The sequence below is a fragment of the Rattus rattus genome, chromosome 4, assembly GCF_011064425.1.
Source record: "Rattus rattus isolate New Zealand chromosome 4, Rrattus_CSIRO_v1, whole genome shotgun sequence".
In the NCBI taxonomy this organism is placed as follows: domain Eukaryota; kingdom Metazoa; phylum Chordata; class Mammalia; order Rodentia; family Muridae; genus Rattus; species Rattus rattus.
In genome coordinates this window covers 15,060,951-15,069,023 of record NC_046157.1, presented here as the reverse complement: position 1 = coordinate 15,069,023, position 8,073 = coordinate 15,060,951, and positions in this window count along the sequence as shown.

Here is an 8,073-nt window from a genome sequence, read left to right as displayed (position 1 = left end):
GTCTCCAGGGCAGGTAGAGACCCTGTCTCAGGAAAGCAACGTAAATGACTCCTGTGGCTTGTGCAAATACATACACACCCCTTACACATACATGTGCCTCCACACATCGGTGTGCAAGCGTAAAGTTTTCAGCATAGCAAGAGTTGGACAACCATCAGCACTAGTTAGTTTTGGAGCATTTTTATCTGCGTGCAGGGGAAATGTCTCCACACCTTACAATACTTATACAAGATAAATAGAAGGTGAGTAGCTGTCATGCTGTATTGTTGAGGGAATAACAGCACAAAGAAAAAGGCTGTCCATACAGATATAATACACACATGCACATGTGCACGTGCACACACATGCATGTGCACACACTCATGCACACACATGCACACACTCGTGCACACACATATGCACATGCACACATGCACACTCACTCTCATATGCACACACATATGCACACACACACATACACATGCACACAGATGCGTACACACAGATGCGTACACACATGACTTGGCTCCTCCCCCCCCATCCATAGTTGATTGACTCCCCATATGAGGAAACTGTGACTATGAAGTGGTGACTAGTGCTTCACTCTATAGATGTACTATACTCTGATGCTGGTAGGAGGGGCCTTGATACAGTTTTTCAGGCAGCCAGTAACTCAAGCCTCAAAAGCAGGGCTTCATAGTAGGCTGCTGATGGACAATCCACCTTCTAGATTCAAGCTGTCAGTGAGGCTGCAGCTGGAACCAAGCAAAAACAATCCCAGCTAAATAAAAAAGGACGGGAATGATGGGGGTGGGAAACGGGCTGCCACTCATGGCAAAGATGTTGATTGGAGCCAGCTGTGACAGCTGGATGGCTTCTGGCTGAGAGCGTGGCAGTGACTCTGGTGAGGGGGTGATCCTAGCATCACCTTAGCAACCAGAAACAAATGGGCGCACCGACGGCTGGGTACCAGCTCACTTCCATCACTGTAGTGGAAGCCGGACTTGAGACTGGATGGGGAGCTTCCGGCCAGCCCAGACTTCTTCCCCCTCCCCTCTGTACCTGACGGTTCTTTCCCATCCCGGATTCGTTCCATTTTGTATCTTATTGGCCTGGCTCTATAACTGACTGAGAGAGGAGACAGGCATAGAGGAGAGGGACTTGAGAACCCAGACCTTATCCAGATTCCAGCTCCCAGACCTGCTGGAGACTTTCCGTGGCCAAGCATGGTCTCAGGCATGGGACTGACTCAGGTTTCCACTACTCCAGCTTCTGGGAGCTGCAGCTGCAGGCAGGGTGGGGGTGGGGCGAGGGGACAGGGGTGGGGGTTGTTATTCCTGCCTCGAGCTCCAAGACACTTGGGCTTCAGATGGGAATTGGTTTCTGCAGCTTGGAGAACACCAGCCGTTCATTGATCTCCGTCCCAGAGGCCCTTGCCTCCAACCAGAGACGGAGGACCAGACACTCCCGCTGCTCACATCGATGACCTGCTTCCTGAAGAAATACTTTGGAAGGAACTGCTTTCAGTTGGCACCCGGAAGTCCTCCCAGAATTTTTGAGTGATTACCCTCACCAACAGTCTCTCAGCTGGCGCCCCGGCCTGCTCAGACTGTACAGCGGTACCGCTGGTACTGCCATCCAGGGCCTCAGGGTTCCTTTCCTGTAATGAACTTCCCCCTGATTCTCCTGATTTGCCTACTTCCCTCCTGGAGGAAGGGCAAGGCAGCACCTGAGGCAGAAAAAATCCCGTCCGGCTCACCGTTTAAACCTGCTCATCATCGGGTGGGCACCCTTTGGCTGCTGTAAATAATGTTGCTGGGAAGGAACTACAATGTACAGGTTTTCAAGGATGAATCTTTTTTCCTTCCTTCCTTCCTTCCTTCCTTCCTTCCTTCCTTCCTTCCTCCCTCCCCCTCCCTCCCTCCCCTTCCTTCCTTCCTTCCTCCCTCTCTCCCTCCCTTACTTCCTTCTCCTTTTTTCATTCTTTTTTTTTTAAGATTTATTTTATTTATGAGTGCTCTATCTGCATGTACATTTGCATACCATAAGAGGCCAGCCAACGGATCTCATTACAGATGGTTGTGAGCCACCATGTGGTTGCTAGGAATTGAACTCAGGACCTCTGGAAGAGCAGTCAGTGCTCTTAACCACTGAGCCATCTCTCCAGCCCCTCATTCTTTTTTTCTTATATTACATCCTGACTACAGTTTCCCTTCCACCAGTCTCCCTGCCCCCACATACCCTCTCTCCCAGACTCCCCCTCCTGCCTCCCATTAGAAAGGATTAAGCCTCCCCGGGGACATCAACCAAACACCACAAGGCAAGCTTCAATAAGAACAGGTGATTGCCATCACAGGAAGGTTGGATGAGGCAGCCCAGTGGGGAAGAAAGGATCTCACAGGCAGCCAAAAGCCCCCTGCTCCCAGTTAGGACTCTTAAGGGACACCAACTTATTGGGTGTGAAGCTTTGTGTGTGCTTAGCCCAGGGGGTGGCACTCTTCAGAGGTGTGGCCTCGGAATAGATGTGACCTGGTGGAGTAGGTGTGTCACTGTGAGTGTGGGCTTAAGAGCCCCACCTTAGCTGCCCTGAAGTCAGTCTTCCACTAGTGGCCTTCAGATGAAGGCGTAGAACTCTCAGTTCCTCCTGCACCGTGCCTGCCTGGATGCTGCCATGCTCCTGCCTTGATGATAATGGACTGAACCTCTGAACCTGTAAAGTCAGCCCCAATTAAATGTTGTACTTATAAAGAGTTGCCACGGTCGGGCTGGAGAGATAGCTCAGTGGTTAAGAGCACTGACTGCTCTTCCAGAGGTCCTGAGTTCGATTCCCAGCAACCACATGGTGGCTCACAACCATCTGTAATGAGATCTGATGCCCTCTTCTGGTGTGTCTGAAGACAGCGACAGTGTACTTATATATAATAAATAAATAAATGTTTAAAAAAAAAAAAAAACACCCATAAGGAAGGGGAGGGGGGAGGGGATGTTTGCCCGAAACCGGAAAGGAATAACACTTTCGAAATGTATATAAGAAATACTCAAGTTAATAATAATAAAAAAAAAAAAAAAAAAAAAAAATTGCCGTGGTCACAGTGTCTGTTCACAGCAGTAAAACCCTAACTAAGACACTCACCATAACATGTAGAGAACCTGTCAGACCTTTACAGGTTTCCTGATCTCTGTCCCCACAAGTCCAGGTCAGTTGATTCTGTGGGCTCTGTTCTTGTGGTTTGTCCCTCAACCCTCTGGCTCCTCCAAATATTCCTCCCACTCCTCCATATGACTCCCGAGTTCTGCCTACTGTTTGTCTGTGGGCCTCTGTATCTGCTCCCATCAGCTGCTGGATGAGTTTCACTGGTCTTTCTGATGATGTTTAGGCTAGCTCTGGTCTCAACACATCATGCAGACATGATAAACTATAGGTTGAAGGTTTTGTGGCTGTGTTGGTGTCCCAGTTCCTCCAATCGAGGCTTCTCCTCCTCTCCTCTTCCTCCTTCTCTTCCTCTTCCTCCTCCTCCTCCTGTAATGCCTCTTTGTTGGCAAGAGCTGACATTGCCTGGGGCTTGGGGAAATCACGGTACATCAGCTGTGGGATCTGACAGGAATTGTCAATTGGGGAGAGAACTGAGCTGCAAAAGAAAATCCTGGGAGGGGGATGGAAGGTGGCTGTAGGAATGTCCACAGAGACCACAGAAATGTCTAATCCTTCCTTGTGTCCAAAGGGGCAAAGAGGAATTCAGGATTTTTTAGCTACTAGGAGCTAAGTGAGAGCCAAGAGGAAGAGGGAGTTCTTAGTGGAACCACATGGGAACAAAGGTTGGAACCCAAGAACCGGTCAGCCAAGAATCACCTGTAGTCACAGGATGACTGACACAGGGCAGCTGGCTCTCAGTGATCTTTTCAAGTTTCTCTACTGCCGGCTTTTTGGGAGACCTCCTTTTTCATAGGGAAAGCTGCCTTCTTGTGCTTGGAAAACACCAGCTGTTCACTGCTCTCAATCTCCAAGGATCCTGTTCCCCTTGAACTCAGTCTCTAGGCCCAGATACTCCTCCTTCATGGCATTTGCCAAAGCAAGGTAGCTCGTCTCAAAGCTGCTCCATCATCATTGGGCTCCACTGCCTGGTCCCACCTCTCCTGGATGGGGGCACTGTGGACACCTGCCCTGGCTCTGCTACAGGGATGCTCCTGTGTGCATGCCTGCCTGCGTCCGCTCTCCCTCCCTTCCTCCCTCCCTCCATCTTTCTGCCTTCCCCATCCTTTCTTTTTTCTTCCTCTCTTCCCTTCCCTTCCTTTCCTTCTCTCCCTCCCCCCCCTCTCTCTCTCTCTCTCTCACACACACACACACACACACACATCTCTTATATCCCAGGTTGGCCTCGAACTCACCATGTAGCTGAGGATGACTTTGCACTTCTGATTTTCCTGCCTCATCTTCTGAGACCCCGGTGTGTACCATCTGCCACGCCTACTTCGTAAGTGCTGCAGATTAGACTCAGGGATTCAAAAATGTAGTACGAGCCATCTGATCTAAATTCTCAATTCCTTATTGTCCTGATAGCATTCCTTAACACACACACACACACACACACACACACACACACACACACACACAGAGAGAGAGAGAGAGAGAGAGAGAGAAGTTTTAAAATTGATTAAGTCCAACTTACCTCATTCTTTCCTTTGATTGTGAGTGCTCCCGACATAATATCTGAGAACTAAGTGTTCGACCAACCCCACTAAGTTCACACCTCTGTTTTCTTTTAAAAGCTTTACAGCTTGGGTTGTTACAGTTCCATCCCAACATCTGTATCCCAGGATCTCAGTAACCACATCCCATGGAAACACCTATGACTCCTAGAAAAGAATTATCAGCTGAAATGCCAGCAACATTTGTGACATCTCTGGATATATTGTAACAACTTGTTCTCCAAAGTGAGCGTACCAATTTTCATGCCTTCTAGCAAGCATGGGAAGTGTGTGGTTTCATTGCACACTGAGAGGCTTGTACACAGCTTCTGTTAATCTTGGTAGACCAGGCAGCATCCAATTCTCACCGTCCTTCATCCCATGATAGCACTCAGTTTTCTAACTAACATCATTTCTAAATATTAAGATAATCAACAGTAGATAGAATCTTTTTATGTTGTTCAAACTGAAGAAACGAATACAAACTGAGATACCATGGGCAGATTTATCTCATCGTGGGAATAAGACCCCATGTATGCCCTTGGGGCACGGTGCTGAGGAGGGCAGGGAGGAAAGGAAGAGAAAGGAGACTCAACAGTGAATGAGTTGGCCCCACACGCTCAGGGCTCATCCCTAGTTCAGGGGAAACATGTGCTTGTAAGGTACGTTCTTACAGTGGTGGGGATTCCTGAAGAGTCTGATGGTAGACAAGATTCCATCCCTGCAGTAACCATGAAGATCACCTTGGCGGTACATGACGTCAAAAAGACAGTAATACTGGATACTGATTATCTGTCTATCCGTCTTGCCCTTGGTGATGATTTAGAAGCGTCATTCTTATATCGTGCTCGAGAAGACACAGACACCAATAGCGCAACTGTTGAGTGATGTTTCCTGGGAAGATGGGGGTGACCGTCTACTCCCCCAGAAAGGATGCCAATGAAGGACCCAATAAATGATCTCATATAAGTTTAATCTAGTAATAGACCACTGAGTTTATCAAGGCGAATCACAGAGGTGTAGATAAAGAGATGCCACTCTGGGACTGAAAAGCCTACACACAATGGATGACTCTTCAACAAAGTTTCAGACCTGAAAGAATTAACCAGTGCTACACTGGGGGACTGTGGCCGTGAGACAACTCCAAAGGGACATGACAGAGCCCCTGATGGTTCGGCAACATTCATAGACCCATCCCTCCCAGGTGCTGGCATTTGCTCAGCAGAAGCTTCTGTGCACCTGGACAGTTTGCCCAGAGTTTGCGAGGTGGCGTTGAATGTCCACATGCCACTGTCCTCGAGGAGGATTCAGGGGGACATTCCCAAGATGACAGGTAGGAATCTGAGTACAGCTTGTCATCCAAGTCTTTGAAGCTTTTTGTGTCGTGTGTTTTCTGCTGAGCGTACTGGCCTAGGACATGTATGGGTGCTGGGATGGGGTCATCTGCTGAGAGGAGAGTAACAGTGAGCAGACCTTCACCTCAGCTACCCATGTCCTGAGGAAGGAGGCATCAGTCAAATGGAAGCCCAGACCATCTGGGCTTCTTGTTTTGGTCTGAGGGCTGAGGACATGGACTTCAGAGAAAGAAATGTGAATTAGGAAGAGATCCTGCTTAGGGATACCTAAGGTCTTTGAAGAACCTACCACAGTTCCTTCTTGATCACAGTGGACCATATAAAACTGTTTCTCTTTGAATGAGAAACCCACTTGACTACTGTGAGTCTCACAAGGGTTGACCTAACATTGCAGGCCACTGTGAGGCCAACCTCAGTACTCAGGGACACAGTGTTCCATACAGAACTGTGATGGTTTGAATGGGAATGGCTCCCGAAGGCTCATTTACTTTAATGCTTGGTCACTGTGGCCTACAGATCAGGATGTGGCTTTCAGCTACTGCTACAGTGCTATGCTTCCCGCCATGATGATAATGAACTGACATTCTGAAACTATAAGCAAGATCCCAATTAAATGCTTCCTTTTACAAGAGTTGCTTTGGTCATGGTGTCTCTTCACAAAGATAGAACAGTGACTAAGACAGAAGTTGGTACCAGGAGTGGGGTCTTGTCCTGAGGTCACTACTCCCTTTGTCCCAGTTAGCATTAGGCTTTTCTTTAAACATTTTATCTCCTTGAGCACTAGACAACTCCATTACAATTCTTGGTGCTCCTTTACTGCACAAATTACATTTTGTATTTCTCTTTATCCAGCTTGCTCCTTTCATTATAGATCTTTGTAAGATTGATTACTAATAACCATATGACACAGTCAATACTAGGCTGTCCTGAAATCTCCTCTGCCAGCATCATTAATCCAAAACTCTTCAATTTAGCCTCAGGCAGACTTTTAGGGCAAGAGTATTACATTCTTTGACAAAATACCACAAAAATGGTCTTTAAAAAACCTTTTTATTGGTTCTGTGTGAATTTTACATTATGCATTCCAATCCCACTCATGGCCCCCTCCCTTGGTATCTGCCCTCCACCCTTGCAACCTCTCCCCACCAACAGAGAGAGAGAGAATCTCATTGTGTAAGCTGTAATGTGTCACGGTGTGTCTCACAGAATACCCTTTTGTCCACACTTCTTTGCTCACAAGTTTTGCCTATCACAGGTCGGCTTGGCAAAGGCCTCCACAAGGTAGTGGCATCTGAGCGAAGAGTCAAAGCATTCGGGGAAGAGCCTTCTGTGTAAAGGGGATAGGAAATTCTGAAGTGAGAGCCATCTTGAGGATTTTAGGAATGAAGAGACCTATGTGTGTGGGAGGAGGTGAGCATGTGGATGATCTGTAGGGAGGAGGTGGGAAAGCCCATGCTGTATGGTGCTGTAAATCATGAATAGACATTGGATTTCATCCTAAGCTATAAGGAAAGGTGCTGGAGTGACATCAAGAAGACTGTGGGAGGAAACAGGAAGGACGTCTATTTGTGTTTGCTGGGGGACGGGTGGCAACTGGAGGGTCAAGACATGGGGCCGTAAAGATGATGACCATAGATTAGATGTACCTTGACAGTGGCGTAGAACCTGTTAGTGGAACATGAAAGACTAAACGATGAATCCAACATTATTCCTGGATTCTGGGCTGAGCAAGCAGGTATATACTGGTGTTAGTTATAAAACTAGGAAGTGTTTGCTGGGACAAGGAATAACATTTTAGAAATGATCAGAGTTCTCTTTGGCCTTTACCTCTGAGGCAAACCCAGGGTTAGTTCTTTTAGACTACTGTGATAAAACAGAGGACAGGGTGACTTAAAAACATCACAGCTTTCTCACCGTTCTGGGGGCAGGGAATCCAGCTGCAGACTCAGTGTTTGTCCAGATCCACTGCCTTGTAGACAGGCTTCTGGCTCCTGCTTCATATGTGAAAGGGCTGAGGGAGCTTTCTTAAGCATCCTTTATTAGACAAACAAAC